This window comes from Schistocerca gregaria, chromosome 1 (assembly GCF_023897955.1).
Source record: "Schistocerca gregaria isolate iqSchGreg1 chromosome 1, iqSchGreg1.2, whole genome shotgun sequence".
NCBI lineage: Eukaryota > Metazoa > Arthropoda > Insecta > Orthoptera > Acrididae > Schistocerca > Schistocerca gregaria.
The window spans coordinates 968,364,807-968,389,216 of NC_064920.1; the positions used below are offsets into that span (position 1 = coordinate 968,364,807).

At 39.1% G+C, this 24,410-nt stretch overlaps 1 protein-coding gene across 1 annotated transcript in view; it reads right to left on the reverse strand.

The window, feature by feature from the left end:
* The window catches only part of LOC126276571 (uncharacterized), a 232,052-nt gene extending 214,675 nt beyond the window's left edge, over positions 1–17,377 (reverse strand). Inside the window, 1 exon segment of the mRNA XM_049977286.1 lies at positions 17,019–17,377. The gene's annotated coding sequence lies outside the window, so the exon portion shown is untranslated.
* Positions 17,378–24,410: the final 7,033 nt, after the last annotated feature.

The following is a 24,410-nucleotide window of genomic DNA, read 5'->3' on the forward strand; positions in this document are numbered from 1 at the left end:
CAAATTTTGTTGATAAACATGTCAGTAAATTAGCCTACTATGCCTATTTTCATTCACTGCTTTCACATGGCATCATATTTTGGGGCAATTAGTCATTAAGAGAGAAAGTATTCATTGCACAAAAGTGTACAATAACAGCTGGAGCCCACCCAAGACCACATTGCAGACATTTCTACATCTACATATATACTCCGCAATCCACCATACGGTGTGTGGCGGAGGGTACCTCGTATCACAACTAGCATTTCTGTCCGTTCCACTCCCAAATGGAACGAGGGGAAAATGACTGCCTATATGCCATTTATTTAAGGAACTTGGGATATTCACAGTACCTTCGCAATACATATATCCACTTATGAAATTTGTTATTAAAAACCCATCCCAATTCAAAAATAACAGTGAAGTGCATAGCTACAACACTAGATGAAAGGATGATCTTCACTATTCTGGATTAAATATGACTTTGCCACAGAAAGGAGTGAATCATGCAGCCACAAAGATCTTTGGTCTTTTGCCAAATGGCATTAAAAGTCTGAAGATAGCCAAGCAACATTTAAAAGCAAATTAAAAGAATTTCTGAATGACAACTAATTCTACTCATTAGATGCATTTTCAGATATGAAGTAGTAGCTGTAAAAAAGATTTTAATTAATTATTTTGTATAAAGAAAACTTATGTTAAAGTGACATGTTCCAGATCACTACAAAATGTCATATTCATGATCTTTGGAACAAGTATTTATGTATGTTATGGCCTTCCGTTAGTGTGTGGATTCCATAAGACTGGAGACATACCATCAGCAGCCTTTCTGATAAATGTTAGTCACACAGTCCTGAATATACAAAGGTAGATAACTGTGATAATTATCACACAATCAGGTTAGCAGATCGTGAATTCAAACTGCTGTCAAGAATGACAAACAAAAGAATGGAAAAGAGAACTGAGAATCTACTGGATGTTTATCAGTCTGGCTTTTAGGAATGGGAAAGGCACCAGAGAGGCAGTTCTGACATTGTACTTCACAATGGAGGCAAGAGTGAAGGGAAGTTAAGGCATCTTTATACGATTTGTCAGCCCAGGAAAATGTTCAGCACTCTAAAATGGTGCAAATTGCTCAGAACTCTCAGAAAAACATGACTAAGCAACTGAGAAAGATGTGCAATACAGAATGTTTTCAAGATCCAAAAGGGAACAATAAAAAATTGAAGGTGCTTGGATTAAAATGGGCATAAGGCATGGAAGCAATCTTTTTCCTCAACTGTTCAACCTATACAACAGAAAAGCAATGATGGAACTTAACAATAAAAAAGAATGGTTAAGGAGTGGGATTAATATTCACGGTGAAAGGTTATCAACTGTAAGATTTGCTCATGACACTGCTATACTCATAGAAATTAAGGAATAATTGTGGGGCCTGTTGAATGGGATGTGGACTGAGAGTAAACCAAAGGAAGATGAACGAAATAAGCAGCAGCAAAAACAAGACTACCAATAAATTGAAGACCACATCAGAGACAAAGTGAACAATTCTGCTATCCTTGATGGATAAAACGAAGAAGAAGCAGACTGGCACAGGCAAAGATAGTATCCATTTTGTACTCTTAACATTGATTCCTTTGCTTTTAGTTTCATCAATGTTATTTAAATTCTCTACATGCTACAACTGTTTTTGTGGTGAACATTTCCTTGTTTATTTTTTCTCCTTCTTCCTGTATCCATTTCACATCGGCTCCAATGCACTGCCACCTGATTTTATCCTTAAATTATGCAAGTTGCTCTATTATTTCCTCTTCATGAACACTCTGTATTTTCCTTCTTTTGTCAAGCAATTTGGGTATTTCTTCTTTACCTGAGGTTTCTCTCAGTTCTGTTCCTGGAACTAATATTTTTCTATACATGAAATGTATTTGTAGTTGCAAATATGGATGACCTTAAGCTGTATAATGGAATTACAACAATGAAAATTTGTGCCCGACTAGGAATCGAACACAGATTTCCCAACGCACAGTCGCCTTAAAATTTGGCATCCAAGCATGACTCAAACACTTCCATACATCATCAATCATTTGTCTGTAACTTGTACTCTTACATCCATTATGTATATTCCCATACAGGGGAGACATTTTACTTGAAAGTTGCTCGCCCAGTGTCGGCGGACATATACGATATTGCAATGCATGTGTTATTCCGAATGAAGATGCAGTGTTCCTTTGGACTTGCGTACACATAGAAAGGAACACTGCATCATAGTTTGAATCAATACACAAGCACTGCAATACTGTATTGTTTATTTTTCTGTCCCACATCAGTTATTGCCGTCCAATATCAGTGATTGTCCTTTTAGGGATGTCCATTCCTCTTAAACTGGACTGCCTACAGTGGTATTCATTATCAGAATACTTACAGCTTACGAAAACTTCGAATGCACATAATCATGGCTCACTACTTCAGTATCCTATTCCTCTACACACTGATTTTTCCTGACAATTCTCTTAAAACTTCAGTCTAATCCTCACAAATATTAAATTGTGATCAGAGTCGACATCAACTCTCAATTACATCTAACAATCCAATACCTGCTTTCGTAATTTCAGCCTCACCATGATGTAATACAGCTGGTACTTTCCATGTGTTTAAGCATGTTCCAAGGATACCACCTCTTTTGATTCTTGCTAATTACTGTTCGCAGCAACCCCCTCTTTGCTAAACCTTCCTACACACAACCAATCCTACTTCCACTATTTCATTTTCTGGTGCTGTTGATATTATCCTATATTTGTCTGACCACAAATCCTAATCTTTCCATTTCACTTCAGTGACTCCTAGTATATCTAGATTAATCATTTGCATTTCCCTTTTCAGATTTTCTAGCTCCCCTACTACATTCAAACTTCTGCCACTCCTGACTCATACACTGCTACCCTTTCACTGATTTTAATTACCTTTTTTCCATCACCACCTCCCTTTGGTTAGCTTCTCCCTGCAATCTATGTATGGGATCAGTCCAAAATCTTTTACAGAGAGAGGTAGAGGGGGAAGGAGAGGGGAGAGATTGGGGGGGGGGGATGACACTTTTCCAATTACAGGCTACATTTCCTGTGGATATACGTTAGGCTTTACTGCAGTGATTTCCACTGCCTTCTGCATCCTCATGCCACTGATCACTGCCGATTCTTCCAACCTCTGGTAATACTTTCCCATCTCAAGAGGGAGAGAGTGCCCTGAATTTCTATCCGGCTCTCCACTCTCTTCCGCATGTCTCTGGGCTTGTTAGGTAATGTTTCTTTAATAAAAAATCCAAGGATTTTTAATTTCTAGTCAATGGTATCAACCTTAGACAATATCAAAAAGGAGAGTAAACATCAATTTAAAAAAGTGTTCTGAACACCACAGTGCTGTAACAGGCATGGTCCTGTTGGAGGTTGTATGCTGTTGCCTTCCTATAAATTGACTTAACCAATCAGTTTTCTGAGGACCTCCAGTTAAGGTGGATTCTGAACCATGGTGCAACTCTACCTTTTTTTCTTATCAACTAACAACGCACAGTAGCCAGTAGTGATATGCAAGGAAATAAAAACACTTTCCACCTGACAGTGGAATATCATTAAAATATTCATAGAGGGTACTTTTTGGATCACAAAGGTCCAAAGATGCTGTTTATCAATTTTAAGTTTTATTAGCTTAGATAAAATCTGCCAGCTACAGTTAATCTCACTGCACAAAATTTCCCTCCACACTGCATTTTTAATACTTCTCTTTACATTTCCTTTCAGTGTTGAATATGGTAACTGGTTGTTTGCAGGTGTGTGTGTGTGTGTGTGTGTGTGTGTGTGTGTTTTGTGAAGCACTTTTTGTTGTTTGATAGTGGTGTTACATTGTTTATAAGTTCATATGTTTCTGATATGAAGTGGTTGTTATACCTTGAGCTGTCTAGCTTTCGTTCCAGTCTGATGTTCCTATTAACACTGTCTCTTTCTGGTTCTCTCTGGTAATCATTCTTCTCTAGAAGCAATTGTTGTAAACTATGTAACATGAATCCACGTGCAGGTTGTTCTCAGAAATGCTATGGCTCAGTGTCTCATTCATTAACTCACACATACATTATGTTACAAATCTTCATCAATATGGGGAATCTTCGAAAACATCAAACAAGTCAAGGCACGCTTTAATAAATAGAAGCAACTAATACACTGTTTCTAAAAGCTATTTTATGAATCACAATAATTCTAACCATTTACACTCCATTTGTGCTTAGAATATCTAACTGAATACCCCAAATCATCAGTTAAACACACATCCCAGAGAAGAAACTTTTGGGTAAGTACTTCATTAACCATAGCAATATCAATGCATTTTCCATAACATGCATTACAGGCTACAGGAGGAAGTGCCTTACGCCCACCCTAAAAAAATCATTAACTGTTGTCAACATATTAACTTTTTAAAGGTGTACTGATTTGTATGTAAGGTCCTGAACCTGAAAATATCTTTTAGCACACTTTTTGCAATATCAATGCTTTTTCAAGAACGTATTACCAAGCTGGGGTGACTTTATGGCTACCACAAAAAAATTTAAAAATGCAAATTTCGTAAATCTAACAACAAAATTTTTAAAATGGTACTGATGTGTAAGTGTTTAAAATGGTACTGATGTGTAAGTGAAGCCCTGAACTTTAAAACCCAGAATATGATATTCACTGTGGAAAGTGACAGCTAGTGCCAAGCCTTAAATTTTTGGGTTAAGTTTAACTGAAAAATTTAAAACACAGTATTTTCAAAACCAGTAGAAAAGGTTACAAACAGCCATAATTCTTACTAAAAATTATATTATTTAAGCAACCAGTCTTGATGCTACTGACATACCATAAATGGTTGCTTAAATAATAATAATAATAATAATAATAATAATAAAAACAGGAAGAATTATGGCTGCTGATATCCTTTTTCTGAGTTACTGACCAGTTGCAGTCATGCATCCACATCTATATGATGGATCAAATATTTTCAAAAGGTGGGCGTAAACTACTCTCTCCTCCCCCCACACCGGTATTGCAAGGGTTAACTGGGGGAAGCTGCTCTGAAATTACAATCTACTATGGATTAAGTGGATCAAACCAGGCACCTCACAACGAACAATCCAAATGTAAGAGACACGCAGTCGTTTGTACCAATAAAATAACCATCTTGATAGATGACTTTGTGAGGGGAAAAACAACCCCCCCCCCCCCCCCGACATTCAAATATATGTTTCACATGCAGCAAAATCTTATCAATGATGGTAGTGTCATCAACAATCCTCTGCCTGAGATCAGTGATGCCTCATACAATTGTCTGATACATAACATCTTTAACAAAACCCTATAGAAATAAGTTGCAGTGGCATCTGGTGAAGAAGATTATCAGGAAATTTGATCCCCCTTTTCAATCCTATAGTCTGGAAACATTTCATTTAGAAACTTACACACATTTGGTCCCAAATGTGGTGGTGCACCATTGAACTGAAAAATGATGGTTGGTTAAAGGTGCCACTAATTCCATCAAAAGGTCCATGTTTTAATCTCCCCCTTCCTTCCTAATTCCAGTTATAGTCCACAATAAGCAAAGTCTTTCACGAGAAATTTCAGAAGAACCAAGCTTACAATAAACATCCTAGTTTACTTAGTTTTTCATGTAGAGTTGGCTCCAGTTGTTCTTGTCTAGGGGCCCCGATTCTTGAAACTGAAATTCTCACATTTTAGGTTCTCATGTTTGAAGTGATGTAAACAAGTTTGAATATGGTTGTTGCATTAATATATTTTTGTCACATTTTAGTATATCATACAATCTTTTGAATTTTCACATTAACAAAGTCGAAATTACATTGTTGGCCCAAAATACAAAAATATGTCCGATCACATCAGAGACATGCTTACTACTACTTCACTCTGTGGTAATAACCATATTCCAAAGGGTTTACAATTCTTCTTGACAAATGAATTTCTATTAACTTCAATTATTATTTCGTAATGAATACAGTAATAAACACAGTAAACAGTACTAGATTGGGTAATTAATAATAGAAATTTTAAGTATGCCACATAACTCGTAATTTCAAATGTTTCTAATCATAAATTTTAGCTTGAAATATAACATACTGTGTATAAAATTATATGAAAGTTTTCAAAAAAGCAGCCGAGATGAGACTGACCTGTCCAAAATTTGGAAAATAATACTTGTATCGACAACTACTGTTGGGGAAAAGTAATGCTAGAGGAAGATGCCCCTTTATAAGGCACACATTTGTACTTACTGATGTCTCACTTAGCAGAAAAGGACCAATAACGTTACTACATGTGATACAACACCACACTTCCAGCTTTGGTCCATTTAATTGATGTTCTCAAGTCCCACAGGATTCCCTTATCCCACATTTGAGAGTTCAGTTTCCTTGAAAAATGAGAAGTTGCTTCATTATTGAAACAAACTAGGGTGAGGAATGTTTCATCTGATATATTCAATACAAAATGTGAGCTGCTTTGCTTAACATTTGAACCTATGCCTGTAACAATTGTGATTTGTGGTGTACGACATTGTGCACTATTGAATGTGGTAATTGTAAATGCCTGTAAGCAGTACAGATAGACTTTCTGGGAGAAAGATCAAAGGCTTTTCTTGAATCAATGTTTTCCTCGGAAGTTCTTAGTCATCCACTCGTTGCTTTACTGAACACTGTCCCCATCTCCATAAATTTCTTGTGCTATGGAAGAATTGATGGGCGTGGTGATGAACCTCTTCCCTACTTATTTCTGAAATTTCACTAAGTCTGCACATCCAATTTTGTTTCAATATACCATGATACTGCTATTTCTCTCGAGGAGAAGCCACTTTCTATTGGGTTAACCTCACAATATTCTGTGCATCAACAGGATACATATAGCACTCAAATGCAATGACATTTTAAATTTTGATAACCACCCAGACCACAACGCTAATCTTACTAAGATATTTTGTCATTTGCCTTTGTAATAGATTTTTGACACTGTAAAGAGATGTTGTAGACACCATGGAGTGGATGAGGTTACATATCTGAAAGCAGGTGGAGAACCCCAAGGCTGTAAGATGATAGGCAGACCTTTCACGTCTCCAACATGTACCCCTACATCTCAATCACGGGAAACATGGATAAGACAGTCAAATCAATTACATGAAGTAAAGAAAGAAGTAAAAACACCCACATATTGAAATAATGAGAAATTCAAAGGCTTAACAAGACTGCACAGGTCAGCAGTCACACTGGTTCATCAGTCTGTAACCCACTTGGTACGATAATGTGGCAGGAGTCACCCAACTGCCCTATCCAATAGCTAAGATGACCACACTGGAAATAACTCAAAAGTTTACAAATCATACTGACTAAATCCCAGGATCTTTCTCAACACTTGGCTGTTGCTAGCTAGTTTCATGGTTACCAAACAGCACCAAAATTAAGCCCCTAGTTCCCTGGAATCAATAATACAGAATCATCCACATGTAGAGTCTCATATTTTCAAAGTGTCCTTGGTAGTTTCACCTGAATACCAATGAGACCTAAGTTCAGGACGAGTATGATTGACTTTCTAAGAGATAAGAGCGATAGGGCTAGTCAGCACCAATTGGTACTGAGGGCAGCAGTGGGTTTAGCCTACAACTATTAAGAAAGACTCATCTAATATGGAACAGATGTGACAATGGCAGGGCATTCCATGCCAAGTTGTCTAATTTTGGGAAAAGTTCCCGCATGATCATCATGAAGTGTGCTGGATTTTAGTGTACACATTAGTACATGTTCCCAATGAACACTGGTAAATGTTTTACTTTCGTCAATACGATACTTCCACAGAAATAGTCATTTGTGTGACCCCATAGTACAACTATCGAAAATGCACCTGAGTTTTCGGGAAAATTGTGTCATGATATCTCGCCAATATTTTCTTCAAAAAAGAAAAACTACTACATCTTTTCATGCTCTATTAAGTGAAATAATAAAGATCTCTTCGTCAATCTTCATATGGATAATCTGAAGCAAATCAGCCAAAACAATAAATACTTGAGAGAACTGTGAAGTTTAGCTTTTTGTACCTCTGGACATAACTGCAGGATAGACCTGAAACTTTGCACGTCGTAACTTATCAATATAAAGTTTTAGAATATAAAATTTCATTGTCCTACTGCTATCCAATAGTGTACAAACTTAGTACAATGTTGAGGATTTTTGTAAAAATGCCAAAAATGGTTATTATTAATACACTTTGCAGAAAATTAATCTTCTAAAAATCCTTTGAAACCATTTTCATTGGAAATACTATGTTCTTAACCACCTAAAAACTACATGGCTTTGCAATGCGAGCATATAAGGCCCTAAAGACCAATGACCAAGATGGAGTGGCATTTAAAATATGCCCATTTTCTGCTGGTCCTCAAATTAAATCTTACATATTTTATTATGCTATCTCTGGAGTAGGTAATATCAAAAGACCTGATAATTAGGAAGTGAGAGCGATTCAGAACACATTATCCATTGGCTGCTTACACCATCAATTGCATAAAACCTCAATTTACCTAGGAGAATATTGTGTTTCAAGCAGCCAAATGCCGTAAGACACGTCACAGAAAATACCGACCAGTGCTATTTTGTTATTTAATGATTGTAAAATTTGAATGAATGTGTAAATGTCATTCTCAGTTTAGAAACTTTCCCTAAATTCAGACTACAATTTACTAAAGATATTATTGTGGCTCTGATGAGATAATGTTGTAGAACCCATTACATGACTGACCATTTATAGACCTTCCATTTAATTCAATGGTTATGTTATCCTTTTCTGTGGCCTGCTGTCCTGTGTCTCGTTTCACTACATTCCCTGTAGCTGTAGGTCTTGTCCGAATTACTGACAATGCGGATGTTCCTCAATGTTTCTAAAAAAAAATTCTTAATAATTTAGAGAATTGCAACTACTGCAGGATCTTTACTTGTTCTTGCCTACAGAGATGTTTCCCTTTTTCTTTCATGGAATAGATTAAATTTTATATTAGCATTTGGCTCATTATAAATTTCACTCCAGGTAATCTCTTGTAAACTATTCTTAAAACAATTTGTTTTGAAGCCATTAATTATTCTAACTGATTTCCACTGCAGAGTGTCTATACTGTAAGGCACTATCTTATTTATCCTAACTAACTTTGTATCATGATCAGAGACAGCATTTGTTAATGGGTATGCAGTTACTTTCTTACTTTGAACTTCAAAGAAAATATCAATTAGGTCCAACCATCTTTATCAACCTAGGCTGGAAAATTAATTACCGAGCTCAAACCAAAGTTTCCAGATGATTTTTCCTATGAGAATCCTTCTTAAAACCTACAATGAAATGACCACAGGGTTAGGTAATATCAAAAGTCCTGACTGCTTGCTGCTGTTTTGCCACCATAGTAAGGACTACATATTTCTCATAAACAGTTTAAAATTTCCCAGTGGGGAACTATAGACACAATTGAAACTAAACTATTCTTCAACATCAATTCACCAGCACACACTTCTATGTGCTGACCACTATAAAATTAATTTGCCTCAGTGTTTTTGAACTTGTTCTGTCTTAATGTAAGTCACAACTCCTCTTTTTCCCCACATTAGCTGTATGCGAGTATGTTGCTGGAGTGTGATCTTTTATATGAACTTCTCTAACCCGGTGATTATGTGGTACTCAGATAGGCACATGGTGTCTATCTTTCCAGAGCTCTCTAAAATTTCCGGACAAGAAGCTTTTCTGTGTAACTACACAGTCCACTAACTATTTGATGAAATACGCAAATCTTACTTTCCTGCAAATTTTTAAACATTTTATGATGTTCTTCTGATACTGTAACTTCTTTGAAAACAGGATGCCTGAATATAAAACACATATCCCACTGACAGCAGCGATCACAGATATCTTGCTTTGTGTGACAGTGATACCCTATACATTCTCTGCAAGAATGCTCGGCCAACCTCTCTTTCTATCCCCTATTTAGGTGTACAGCATATCTCATATATCCTCATCTCCCAATTGTACCGACAGGTACTGCACTCGTACAAGGTTTCTGTTTAGCCAGCAGCAGCCTGCTTAAATCATTGTTTACATGGCTCACAGCAGGGCCAGTCACGGCTCTGCAGGACCTCCACAAAATTGACACTTTTGTATGTATCCATTAGTCCTATTTCAACCACATCATCCCTAACACACTAATTTTTCCTCTATCCAGGATGTTCCCTGGTCCACCTACTATGGTAAACTGATACTCTGTAAAAAATCTTTAAACAAATTCCCTTTCCCTTGTGTCATTTGGCTTCACAATATTTGTGACCTAGTACGCTGTCGCTAGTTTTTCCTGTACCATCTGACCTACATTCCTGCCATCGCTACTAGCACACAGCAAGACTCTCTTCTTCGTACTCGCTTTCAGTCAACGGAAGCGTCTGATTCCACTCATCTGCTTTATCTCGTGATGTAATGATGATGTAGTGTGTGACATAACTACAGCACAGTGTTTTTGAGTTAGTTGTGTTTGTAGATGTTGTGCTGTATTTGATGGTGCCCAATTGTGATTGATGTGGACATGCTGAGTTTAATGTTTGGTGTTTGTTGTGTGGAAAGACAACTAATTTTTTTCTATTGCTCTTTAGTTGAAGCTCACGAGTGGGTGTTCTAGGAGATTTTTTTTGTTTTTGGTGCATACGCGCGTGTGTGTATAGGTGGGTGGGTGCGCTCACTCTCATGATGGCCAGCCTAGGTGGTATTGCCGGAGACTTTTGTTAGTAAGTAATTTTGGTTTTGGTTTTGTTCTATTGTAACTGTGATGCTTTGTGTGTTGTATATTTATGGTAGGTCGGCTGTGTTTCAATTCATGTAGTGAATATGGGGCATTTGTGTTTTTGAGTTGATGAGGTTTTGGTTCCACTTTTCGGAGTTGTAAGTGCTGTGTGTGTGGGTTTTTTTTTTTTTTTTTTTTTTTTTTTTTTTTTTTTTTTTTTTTTTTTTTTGTATTGACAAGTGCGATTGAGTGACATACGTCAAGGGAATTGTCAAATTCCACCTTTCAGGGATGTAGGTGTTGCTTTTTGGTATCGATAGCTGTGGTTGAGCCATATAGGTCAAGGGAAATATGCAATTCCACCACTTCTTGGTGTTGCGTTTTTGGTATCAATAGTTGCAGCTGAGCTATATAGGTCAAGGGAATTGTCCGATTCCTGTGGTGGCTTTTTTTTTTTGTCACGGAAAGTTGTAATTTACATTTCTTTTTTGGATATTGTTTTAGGATGGTGCGGTGTTTCTTTATTATTGCATATTTACCCTTCCCCCACATTAAATCTCTAATTTTCTGCAGCTGTTCCATTACCCTCATTTTCTTTTTGGAGTGAGACGTTATTGTGTCACTTTTATGTTAGGGGTTGTTGGCGTATGTATGTAGTGAGGAGACTGTCGCCATATTGTATATGCTGGAACTAGCTGTTTCTGCCGTACTGATGATGTCATGGGACGAAGCACATGGGCGGAATCAGACACTTGTGTAATGCCTTCGCTTTTGTATGCATTAATATCATGACCTGGTGCTGCCTTGCCACAGAAATAGTACGTAGGAAAACTCCCACATACTGAAGGAGGTACGGGCAGACACTGTATATCATAGGGTAAATTGACACACTTAGCGTAGCTAGAAGGTGGGAGGGTTTCTGACACATGCCAAATCTTGGGCAACATACAGTATTAGTTTCTTTATTGTGGGACCTGGAGCATGTCTAGTATTAGTTGTTCAGCAATAATGGTGGTGTCAGACTGGCTTACATGTCTTGTTGGACTACACCATCCAGACAGATAAAGAGGACATCAGTCACCAACTGGAGGCCACAAAGGCCTATACATTTGAAGAAGAGGCATGAGCCCTCTATGATAGTTCTGTACCCTTCCCTTCTTGCACAATTTAATGAAGTAACGGACCCAAGCTAACACACCTTTGGGACGTGTGTGTGTGTGTTTTGGACAGGTGAATCTTATGTGACTGAAATGACTGTGTGTTTTGTGATTTCTTGGTCCAACCAAAGGACCAGTTTCAATGAAATAGTCCCATGGAAAGAAGAGCTGCTGATTCTGCCACATCTAATGCTGAAATGCTGTGTCCTAGAGAGCACTGTAAATTGTTGCATGAAGAGGAATGTCAAACACTGCAGAAGTGCAAAAGGTGTGTCAATCAGCATTCTTGAAAATCCAGTTGGAAAATGTCCAGTCATATATCGGTATAGTAAGGACAACACAACTGGAAAATTAATACTAACATGTAAGATGTCACATGCGTTCCAGTCCAGGACGATGACGACTGGAGAGAACTGACTGTTAGTAGCCTAGGAAGTGTCTCATGAATTCTTTCAAGACAGAAATGTTAGGTTGGTGGGAAATCATGTCAGTAGCCTCAGTTGCTCATCTGCAGAAACCAGCATGGTTTTAGGAAACAGTGGTCATGCGAGACACAGCTGGCCCTCTTTGTGCACGATACACAACAGGCTCTAGATACCGGCTCCCAGGTTGATGCCATATTTCTCGACTTTCAAAAAACGTTTGACTCAGTTCCGCACTGTCGCTTGCTACAGAAAGTGCATGCTTACAGTCTATCCAATGACATATGTGGTTGGATAGAAAGTTTTCTAACAGAAAGGGAGTAGTATGTCATGCTGAATGGGGTAGTTACAGAAACAAGAGTGACATCAGGTGTGCCCCACATCAGCATAATAGGTCCTCTGCTTTTTATGATTTTCATAAACGATCTGTTTGATTGTACTGACAGCGGCCTTAGACTGTTTGCGATGATGCTGTAGTCTACAGAAAAGTAGTATCACACGAAAGTTGTGAACAAATCAACGTGGATTTGCAGAAAATAAATGCATGGTGTAATGACTGGCAGTTATCTCTCAATATTATTAAGTGTAACCTACTGTGCATAACAAGGTGAAAATCCCCATTATTGTAAGAGTACAAAATAAATGTTCAGTCTTTGGAAGTGGTAACATCAGTCAACTATCTGGCTGCGACTATTCGAAATGATCTCAAATGGAATGATCAGATTACACAAGTAATGGGTAAGGCGAACTCTAAATTGCAGTTTATTGGTAGAATCCTGAAGCAATGCAGTTCTTCAACAAAGGAAATAACTTACAATACGTTAGTTCATCCAGTCTTAGAGTATTGTTCCTCTGTATGGGGCCCTTACCAGTTGGGTCTGATTCAAGAGATTGAGAAGGTCCAAAGAAGAGCGGCAAGATTCGTGACTGGTACATTTAGCCATCGCAAGAGCGTTACAAATCTCATAGAAAGTTTGAAGTGGGACACACTTGCAGAGATACGACGCGCTAAACAGTATGGGCTGCTCACTAAATTCCGAAATCCAGTCTTCACCAAGGATGTAGAGCATATATTATTACCAATAACTTTCAAATCGCGTGATGATCACCATTCAAAGAAAAGGGAAATAAGAGCTCGTACTGAGGTGTTCAGACAGTCTTTTTTTCCCTCATACGATCCGTGAGTGGAAAATGGGGGGGGGGGGGGGGGGGGGGGAGAGATATGACTTTGGCGTGAATTGTGCCCTCCGCCACACACCGCTTGGTGGCTAGTAGAGATTATATGTAGATGTAGAGCAATGTCAGCTACCCCTCATAAGTAAAACAGAAATTTCAAAGAGTGACTTCTGTGCCCACACATAAGGGCACTACTTCCAGCACTGTAGTACACAGCATCTGTTCCCTAAACATTGGTCTCAAGAACCAAAAGACAAACCCTGTCCAATGCTATTGCAGAACCAACTTGGATTTGTCAAAAAAACACGTAAACGCTTGCTCACCAAACGTCTACAGTATCTGAAAGTGGATGTCGTGTGCCAAAATCTGTTACAAGTGTGTCAAACAAAAATCAAAATTCATAAGGAAATACTGGTTGCAATTTCTTTTGCCCTCGTGTGCATAATATCTCTGGCAGTGATCACAGCAAGTGGCTCTACCTTCACCTATTGTATTTTCTTGCCCTGTGTTTTGCTTTTCTCCTTGTGCAGTTTGAACTCAAGTTAAGAAATATCAGAGTAGGAATCTGCTACCATCATTCTGCAACCCATGAACAGGTCTCCTGGCACTTGAATGGTTGACAGGGCTTAGTGTTGAGAGGGAAAAGACAATGGGAGAAATGATCCTTGCAATTTATGCAAATTGGTGACTGCTTGTTAGGGGTATTTTCATGTAATGGCCACCTGCAGTCTCCACAAATTGGATCATTTGTGGATCCATGACATACAGCCAAAACATATGCATCTGAATCATCTCATGAGAGCGGTATTTAAGCGTTCACTTCACATTCATATAGCATTATTTTTCACTTTTTCTTACAACAAGTCACCTTTAAAGGTCAAAATAAATGATCCGGATAACTTTTGGTAGATACGGGATACAGCTGACAAAATGGACAACTCGTCTTTCTACAGCTGCATGTCTGAAGTATGTAACTGCAGGAAATAAAGTTCTTCAGCAATATTAAGGCCCCAATGAGGTGTGGTGATTAAAAGAGGAATGTCATCCAGTGTAATGCAGGAGCATAGCAGCTATGACTGAGTGGAGTATGCTGCTTTGGTCAATAGAGATCTACATCGTGTTTTATCTATCAAAGCAACTGCTCTAAATTCACCTCCATCTATTCTACAAAGAATAAAGATTTATTAAGCATGAAAGGTGCACTGCCTGTCCTGGTACACATGCAAGAACTATGCTGATTATCCGACTCCCTTTTCTGGTGAATCACTTTTTCTCCTGTAACATAAGGAGGGGATGGGGACATCCAATATGTCATTCAGTTCTTTCAGATGAGGCTGCCATTATCACCAGTATGAAACAATATGAGTTTCTTCATTGGCACTCATTGGATTGGACTAATGATTCGAAGGGACAAAACTATTAGGTCATCAACTTCTCCATCTTGGGAGCATCAAATCAATAACAAATCTAAATAGAGTGAAATAGAGAGCCAAGGCACCATTAGTATGTTTGTCTGGAATGAAAAAGGTAGAAGGGAAGGATGAAACCAGCTTTAAAGTGATGGTAAGTGCCATTACAAGGGGGAAGTAAGTGGTTGAAAGATGCTGAACGCCCTCCAGAAACAGTCAAGTGGAGGAAGGCATATGGGCCTAAATTGTTCATTAAAGGGGCAGGCCTTCAATCATTATAAAAGCCTAATGAGGTGGTCAGTTTAATAAAATGATTGGAGTAAATGAGGTAACATTTTTAGATTATAATATTCGGCTGTGGTTACAAAATATTCTGATTCCATATGTAAATAAATGATTATGTACACTTTTGTTTGGAATGTTAACATTCAGTCACCATGGTCACCAAAAATGAATGACAATTATTAGTGAGCACAAGAGAGTCACTGAACTGCTCATCCAATTCCAGTAGGCAGCCTCCTACACTGTTGCTGAACGTAATTTGAAAAGAGGGAAGTGGTAGTAATACATGAAATACCATTTGCCACACATCATACGGTGGCTCATGGAGGAAAGCTGTAAATGTATTACTATACAGAATATTATGAAAGTTTTATTGTTTGGTGTTCCAGTGGAGGAAGTTCAAATGTTTCAACCCATATGAATTGCACCAATCAGTTCAAGCTGATCCCAATTTTGAACTCTGAGAAGAAACAGTGTGACAACTATGCCCTTCAAAATTCATTTCAAACAATACAATTAAAAGAAATTAAATGAATATCTTTTCAGGTACCATGTACAAAATGGTAATAAGTTGCCGATATATAGCATACCCTAACAGCTTATCACAGAGAATGATTTTTTGCTCAAACGTTTGTCACAATTTGAAATACTTCATGTCGTATAGTCTTCTGTGGGTAGGTGTACTAGGTTACATAGTCACTATGTCTAAGGACACACTTCTAGGTATAAAAGTATCATTTATACATAGGTAAAAACTCTGAGCACAGCACACACCAACAAGAGGCACTATTATATCACCTTTTAATGTTTGTTATCCCCTTCCTTATTATTCTTTATGCACTTTCTGTGATAAGTACAGGCTAGCTAATGACGCACACACTGTTTTATCAACTATAAACAAGTCATTTTGCATGCAGATTAATGATATAAATATTTTCTACCTGAAACAAAATAAGCTATCCCATCATATTGAAAAACAAACAAGTAAATTACACAAAATGGGGTTCCAAACTGAAATGGACAGAAGTGTTCCAACTCTCAACAGAAGCTAACTTGACCACTACGGAGCTCATTGCAGTTCTCAACTGTCAACCACAATTGAATGAAGCAAAGTATAAATTGACCCACATATACATTTTTACGACTGCTGAATTGACTTGTAGGATAAATAGAAAAATAAGGTGATTACTTAAGCTGAAATGACTTCCAAAATCCGTCAACAGCTACAAAATGGTAAGTGTGCGGCAATCATCTTCAGCTTTACGGTTTCCACGCGGATGCAGTTACCGCAAATTTACGTCACAGCATGAACAGCAGTACCAAACAGATGACTGAAGCTATAAGACTGAACGCCGGATTCTGGCTCGTACACGGGACACACTTGCTTTTACAATATATAAAGTTTTCGCAATTTGTTCACAATTAGATCTGCCAAGATGTTCCGTTTCCTTCGTCGTGAACAATCCTGCGGCTTACGCTATCAATTCAGCCTTCAGTACAATATGTACCACGGGAATTAATGGTCAGTAAATAAGCCATCGTTTGTCTCCTTGCATTTCCATCGTCAGAAATCACAAGACACATAGCCTGCTAAAAGTGTATTTATAGTGTACAGCTACACACAGCGACAACTGCTGAGTTACTTTATATTAAACATGACTACTATGTATAAAGACAATGAAAAAAAACACGCAATTACACGAATGCTGTACTTACTATTCAAAATAAACATTCCACAAAATTTACGAATTTCCTTACATGATTACCTTTGCAGATTATCCGGATGCCTGTTGACAATATAACAAGCGAAACACGCTGAGGTCCAGATATTTAACGCCTCTACATCAGATTTTGTCCTCATAAGCCAGTAGTAGAAACTCACAGCACAACATTGTTCACACGCATTCAAACACCACCACAAGGAAAATGATTGGTGCTTCCAAACCTTCCCCCGACTTTCAAATCAAACCAAAGATGCATGTTGTCTTACTTATCTCTCGAGACAGCAAATCTTGGTGCCGATCGGTTGCACTCGGCTGACTTCGGGTCAGTTCGCAGTGTTTCATGGTGGGAGACTTTCGGGTCAGTTCGTAGCGCTACATGGTGGGAGACTTTCGGCTCAGTTCGTAGCACTTCATGGTGGGAGACTTGCGTGGTGGGGCATCACGTGACCATGTGCAGACCTGCGGCATGTTGTTGAGAGGACATACAGAGTTGTACTTAGAGCACTTGTTTTACCATATCCCACCCAGATGAAGGATGCAAATAAGGAAGCAGTTCTTGGCATAATATCATTTCAAAATTAGACTTCAAAGGTCAAAGTACCTTAAGATTTTGTTTGCTTTGACAGATTTTTTAAATCGTAGAGGGGGACCAAGAGATGAATACACCAAGCAGATTCAGAAGGATGTAGGTTGCAGTAGGTACTGAGAGATGAAGAAGCTTGCACAGGATAGAGTAGCATGGAGAGCTGCATCAAACCAGTCTCAGGACTGAAGACCACAACAACAACATTTACAGCGATTCTGGACTTCTAAGCAAAAACCTTGATATGAGGTGCGTTCACATATAAATATTTAATTTTTGGCGAGAACTTTATTTCTTAATACACAGCAATGTTATCCTCTTCAAAATATTCCCCATTACATACTATACACTTGTGCCAGTGCTTTTTCCAATACCCGAAACACTCTAGGAACTGTTTCTTCGGGATAGTTTATAGGTTTCTTTAACTGTGCATTTTTAATCTCATCCATGCTTGTAAAACCGCTATCCTTTAAGGCCTGCTTTCAAATGTTTATACCACTTGTCTGTCCTTGGTTTACTCATAACAGGCTCACCAAAAGTAATATTTACCATTTCTAAAAATTTCATACACTTTATTCTATTCTTGTAACAAAATTTAATACAGATCCTCTAATTTATTTTTATACAAAACAATGATAGATGCTACCAAAATACATGTAACCTTTCTGACAGCTGACAACACAGTAAGTATCCAATATGCATAACATTGAACACATACTTTTGAGGCATGTTTACGAAGACACTGACAAAAAAGTAGTGCAAATCGGACTAATAGAACACAAAAAACTATAAATGTCTGCTTAGTTTTTGAACACTCTTTGTGTTGCAAAAACTGTTAAGGTTCAATGCAGTTTACCTTTTAGTAGAAACACAAAATAAGAACAAGCCTTAAATTCTACAGACTGATTGCATTATATGGGGTTCGTTTTACGAATAGCAATAGAGGAACATACATTCACATGAACAGGCATTTGGTTGTAGGTTTGTAGTAGAATCCTGACTTCCGTTCTTACGTTAATATTATTTACACTATAATGTTGTGTTTCGGAAGAAGCTATCGTTTTTTGTGATTCCTTATGGTCTTAATGCATTTGTCTAAAAATAAACGAAGCCGAGAGGTATCTGCACACTGCTTCGCCACAGATTTGAAGCGCGCGCTGCGGCATGGCCGGTACTATGTTGTGAAACAGCCTGTAGAAGTGCCTTGTGACGTAGATGGGTTGGCAGAGTGGGGACTCGCTCGATTGCTCTTCAGTTTACCGACAGACTACAGCATCTGGCTATTTGCTGCTGCTGTTCATACGGCATACAGCGACGCTTCAGGTAGCCAGAACCCAGTGGAAGGCACTGCTCATACGCGAATTCAGCTGTGCGCATGCGCACGAGCCTGCTGGCAACTGTTCAAACGAATAGCCTTTAGGACAAGGGGCGAAATTCGAAATTGTATGTTGGTTACTGAAGTTTTTAATCTCATGTACGTTATCACAGTCTTCACACCACAATGTGTCGAGGTGCCTAGGTTACTCACGCAGTTAAATTCTTCATTCGTATGGCCATATTTTCAGTGATTGCTTTACAATTCTTGAGGGTATATTTGTTCTGTCGTTGAAACTACAAAAATGCGTGATTTTTTTCACCACACACGTTTCGCTTGATTGGGGTAGCATCATCAGCGGTCTGTAATTAAGTTATTCACATTTTCATTTGCTGTAAGATCGAAAAACAGTTCGTTAAGAATATGTTGATATGTACTTACAGTGATTTTCACTTGATTTCTCGCTTACATCGGGAAATGCCGTATGTTAGCACATCGTTGATGTTTTCCTGCGTTAGACACTGATTTCGCTTGATTTGTCGCTTACATCAGGAAATGCCGTATGCTAGCACATCGTTGATGTACTTAAAGAAACGGAAAACAGTAAAGTGTGTAACAGTGTGCTGTGAAAACCGTAAGAGATGCATAGAGCTGCAGAATAGCTAAAAATTAGACCAAAATTATCAGTGTCTAACGCAGAAAAACGTCAACAAAGTGCTAGCAGACGGCATTTTCCGATGTAATACAGAAATCAAGTGAAAATCATCGTAAGTACAAATCAACATATTTTTAACGAACTGTTTTTCGATCTTAAAGCAAATCAAAATGTAAATAACTCAGTTACAGACCACTGATGATGCTTTACCTTAATAAAGCGAAAGGCGTCTGGTGAAAAAAAATCATGCATTTCTGTAGATGTAATGACAGAACAAAAATACCCACAAGAATATTTACGCAGTGTTTAGGACCTATAGTTTACGGTAATGAAGGACTTCATAAAAAAAAATCTCGAAAATATACCCCACAAATAAAAATATACTATGAGTAATTTTTCACGGGAGAAGTTTTCAGTTCCTATTATCTTAACTGAGTACCACTATACTTCCAGGCTACAGATGTCAGCACAGATAGGTTGGTTCGAATCCCTCTGTTTATAGCCGATGGTTACACGAAGGTCATGGACAAGTGTTTATTTAGTTAACCTTTTGCTGAATTTGACCTTTAATTAACTTTTTGCGAAAAGTTTGTATCCAGCTACAGCAGTTTATGAGCAGCTTTGTATTTTTATGTAACATTACTTTCAGCGAATTGAATTTACCAATAACACAAAGACGTGTAATTATATTTCACAAATATGGAGGTGCAAAGGTATTTATTGCTATATTGCACTGGACTGGAGAATCAAACAGCTGACAGGCTTTACTAGAGGATGATCTATGCGATACCAGTGTTTTATGTAGTATTTGTCAGAGTGTAAAACATTTTGAAAATTGGTCGAACTGTCTCCGTAGTGTCTTCAGTCAGGGCCGTTTTAACGTTAGGCAAGACCAGGCAGCCGCCTAGGACGGCAAAATTTTAGGGGCGGCAAAGGACAGAAAGAAATAATTTTAAATCAGGCAGCGAAAGAACCTGAGCAAATGAGGAGAAAACAGGAAACGAGGAAAAATTAAAACACTGTCGAAATTATTTACTTAAGTATGAACTTGCAGCATGCTGCAAATGAAAAATCTCGCCTTTCGGTCCTGTATGGTCTGTCTATTGTTGTTGAGTCGGCCGTACTGCCAAAATAGCTCTGAGCACTATGGGACTTAGCATCTGAGGTCATTAGTCCCCTAGAACTTAGAACTACTTAAACCTAACTAACCCAAGGACATCACACCGATCCATGCCCGAGGCAGGATTCGAACCTGCGACCGTAGCAATCTCGCGGTTCTGGACTCAAGCGCCTAGAACCGCTCGGTCACCGCGGCCGGTGCCGTAGTTCCGCTTTGATCGTCAGTGCAGGGGCAATTTTTGTACATAGGCTTTCGCCTGCATTGTCACACTTGCGATGTGAGTGGTTTGAAAATGGACACAGGTGTCCGAAACTAGTCAACATCAGGAAATAAAATGCAACTTACGAAGGAACTGCAACGATTGATTTCAGTTACTTAAGTCTTTACTTACTTGGATGAAATTAAATACGTTGCTTCTACCTAATTCTAAACTAAAGCAGCCACTACTGAGTATGAAACAGAAATTGCTTAGACAACTGCGCCACCAGTGCGGCTAATAATATAAAGGGTGTTAAAAAAGAAACGAATTGGACGCTTAATTACAGAGACCAATATAGTATGTTAGAAGTATTGACCCTGGCTTTCGTGACACTTGTCCCACTGTGACACAAGGTGGTGAATGGCTGTCTCATAAAATTACCGGGGCTGCAATGTTCCGCACGTACAGCTGGACGTCGTTGCCCGAGGTGAATCGTTTGCCCTCAGAGACTCTTTAATGTGACCAAAAATGGCGTAATCACAGGGAGAGAGGTCCGGACTGTATGGAGGGTGGCCAAGAACATCCCATTTGAATTTCTGCAGGAATGCCGTGACTGTGTTGGCCTTATGCAGAATGACCCCATGAGTAAGACTGCCTGGTCGTTTTGATTTGATCGCTTGGCAAAGGGTCGTTAAGGTTTGTGAGTAGCGCTGGGCATTCACTGTTGTCCCGTGCTGCAGGAAGTGAATCAGAAGGGTACCATCTTGGTCAAAGAAGAACGACAGCATAAACTTTCCTGCACTCGCGTGGATGGCCTTGGCTATTTTTGACGGTGGGGACACTGGAGGCTTCCACTGGAGACTTTGTCGTTTTGATTCGGGTTCGAAGTGATGACACAATGACTCATCTCCAACCACCACTTGCGCCAGGAACGCATTCCCAAACTGAGCATAGTGCTGCAGATGAGCAAGAGAGTGGGCCATTTGACTGGCAGCGTTGACGATTGATGCACGCTGCTGCTAGCTCTGTATACGAAAAAAAAAAAAAAAAAAAAATGGTTCTAATGGCTCTGAGCACTATGGGACTTAACATCTATGGTCATCAGTCCCCTAAAACTTAGAACTGCTTAAACCTAACTAACCTAAGGACACCACACAACACCCAGTCATCACGAGGCAGAGAAAATCCCTGACCCCGCCGGGAAACGAACCCGGGCGCGGGAAGCGAGAACGCTACCGCACGACCACGAGCTGCGAACGCTCTGTATACAGGGTGTTACAAAAAGGTACGGCCAAACTTTCAGGAAACATTCCTCACACACAAAGAAAGAAAATATGTTATGTAGGCTTGTGTCCGGAAACGCTTACTTTCCATGTTAGAGCTCATTTTATTACTTCTCTTCAAATCACATTAATCATGGAATGGAAACACGGCAACAGAACGTACCAGGATGACTTCACACACTTTGTTACCGGAAATGTTCAAAATGTCCTCCGTTAGCGAGGATACATGCATCCACCCTTCGTCGCATGGAATCCCTGATGCGCTGATGCAGCCCTGGAGAATGGCGTATTGTATCACAGCCGTCCACAATACGAGCACGAAGAGTCTCTACATTTGGTACCGGGGTTGCGTAGACAAGAGCTTTCAAATGCCCCCATAAATGAAAGTCAAGAGGGTTGAAGTCAAGAGAGCGTGGAGGCCATGGAATTGGTCCGCCTCTACCAATCCATCGGACACCGAATCTGTTGTTGAGAAGCGTACGAACACTTCAACTGAAATGTGCAGGAGCTCCATTGTGCATGAATCACATGTTGTGTCGTACTTGTAAAGGCACATGTTCTAGCAGCACAGGTAGAGTATCCCGTATGAAATCATGATAACGTGCTCCATTGAGCGTAGGTGGAAGAACATGGGGCCCAATCAAGACATCACCAACAATGCCTGCCCAAACGTTCCCAGAAAATCTGTGTTGATGACGTGTTTGCACAATTGCCTGCGGATTCTCGTCAGCCCACACATGTTGATTGTGGAAATTTACAATTTGATTACGTTGGAATGAAGCGTCATCCGTAAAGAGAACATTTGCACTGAAATGAGGATTGACACATTGTTGGATGAACCATTCGCAGAAACGTACCCGTGGAGGCCAATCAGCTGCTGATAGTGCCTGCACACGCTGTACATGGTACGGAAACAACTGGTTCTCCCGTAGCACTCTCCATACAGTGAGTGGTCAACGTTACCTTGTACAGCAGCAACTTCTCTGACGCTGACACTAGGGTTATCGTCAACTGCACGGAGAATTGTCTCGTCCATTGCAGGTGTCCTCGTCGTTCTAGGTGTTCCCCAGTCGCGAGTCATAGGCTGGAATGTTCCGTGCTCCCTAAGACGCCGATCAATTGCTTCGAACGTCTTCCTGTCGGGACACCTTCGTTCTGGAAATTTGCCTCGATACAAATGTATCGCGCCACGGCTATTGCCCCGTGCTAATCCATACATCAAATATGCATCTGCCATCTCCGCATTTGTAAACATTGCATTGACTGCAAAACCACGTCCGTGAAGAACACTAACCTGTTGATGCTACATACTGATGTGCTTGATGCTAGTACTGTAGAGCAATGAGTCGCATGTCAACACAAGCACCGAAGTCAACATTACCTTCCTTCAATTGGGCCAACTGGCGGTGAATCGAGGAAGTACAGTACATACTGACGAAACTAAAATGAGCTCTAACATGGAAATTAAGCTTTTCCGGACACATGTCCACATAATATCTTTTCTTTATTTGTGTGTGAGGAATGTTTCCTGAAAGTTTCGCCGTACCTTTTTGTAACACCCTGTAGTCACATGACATGCATGCGTGTCCTCTAGCGATGGGCTGTGAACTTCCAGGACCTAGTTGGAATCACACCTCGTTCCACATGCCACGATATTACCCTCCTGTCACCGGTTTGCGCATTCCAGAATCTGGCTCGTTTCTTTTTGAACGCCTCTTATAGTTGTAGAACACTTAGTAGTAAATACAAACAAGTTGTCATGTTTTTATTTAATCGTAAGAAAGTAGATGCTGAAAAAGTTGAGATTTATACCTCATTCTACAAATATTTCAAGTAAAACAGAAACGAAATAACATCACTATTATCCAGATGACCTAGTCTGATGCTTCAGCATGTCTCCCATCAGTATAGCATAATTCCTAAATCCAAGGAAAAGTCATTTTCATCAGAAAATAGTTATCTTTCCATTTTCATCAAACAAAATAAAATTAGTAATTGATGCCAATTTGGTTGCACTGGTATATTTAGTGGAATGCTAGTTTAAAATGTTCAGTACATTATTCCTATTTTGAGCAATATCAAAAATTGAGGACAAGAAATAAAAAAAAATGTGGACTTCAGTTTTAAGGGAATTAAGGACAAAGCATGAGAATCGAGGGCTGTCCCCAGAAAACGAGGATGTCTTGCCACCTTAATTTAATGATTAGAAATATAATAGGATATTTGCATTTTTGTGCCACTGGATGTTGCTGGTATGGAGGAGAGATGTGGGAAATTGA